A 1,252-nucleotide genomic window follows, 5' to 3' on the forward strand; every position below is an offset into this window, starting at 1 on the left:
TCATAGCTCTATGGATGACAAGTAACATGCTAGAACTTAAGTTGGGCATGAGGCCTAATTCCTTTGGGCTTCAAAACCCTAATTCCTACAAAGGCCGAAACTCTCAAGGGCTTATGAAAGAAAAAAAAAATCACACAGAAACTTAGAAAGTCTTGGTCGTCACATCGGACATGCCATTTTCCCTTTAGTACTCCAACCTAACAAGTTTCCATAAGCGGGAAAATCATTTATTGTCCATAACATGGCAGCATGCATCTTGAACGACTTGTCTATAGATGAATCAAATGTTAGGACTCCATTCTCTCACAAATCTTTCAATTCTACAATCAATGACTATAAGTGTACGTCTATATCATTTGCCGGTGATCTTGGACCTGGAATGAGCAAACTCATCATGAAATATGGATCTTTTATACACTTCCACGGTGGAAGATTATATGGTATAAGTTCAACTGGCCAAGTACTATGACTAGTACTCATGTTCCCAAATGGATTAAATACATCTGTTGCCAACCCAAGTCGCACATTATGAGGTTCTTTAGCAAACCATGGGTGCTCCAAATCAAATTCCTTCCAAACTTGGGAGTCAGCAGCATGTGTCAAGACACCATCGTTCCTGACTCTGGATGATGAGTGTCATGTCATGTCTACAGCAGTTGCACATGACATAAATAACCATTGTAATTTAGGTATTAATAGAAAGTGGCGTACGACCTTTCGCAGCACGTTTTGCTTCTCAGATGTCCATATTGATTCATGGCAAATGAAGTACTCGTTAAATTGCTCATTCTCTCTCCAAAATAATACACAATTAGTCTTACATGCATGTATTATGTTGTAATCAAACCCAAGTCCTCGTTTCAACTGTTTTGCTTCATAGAAGTTGAGAGGTAAAATATTGTTCGGTTCTCTTTAAATAGCTTGAGTAACATATTGATAGCCTTAATAGATAATCGGCACATGGATTTTATGTGAAACAATCTAACTGAAAACGACAATTTACTGTGCCTTATACATCCTAGATATAACTCATGCTGTGAATCATTCCACAAGCGTGCAAAAGTGTTATGGCCCACATCATTTGAATTTGATGTTTTTGTATCACCTTCATCCATAAACATTCTCGCATCAATGTCATCCAGCATTTGTTTCATATCCTGATTGTATTCATCACCTACAACCCCTGCCGGTACATCTTCATCAATGTCTTCTTCTTCATGTGGAGGCTCGAATGGTATTGGATATGATTCAT

This window comes from Juglans regia, unplaced genomic scaffold, assembly GCF_001411555.2.
Source record: "Juglans regia cultivar Chandler unplaced genomic scaffold, Walnut 2.0 Scaffold_651, whole genome shotgun sequence".
Classification (NCBI taxonomy): Eukaryota; Viridiplantae; Streptophyta; class Magnoliopsida; order Fagales; family Juglandaceae; genus Juglans; species Juglans regia.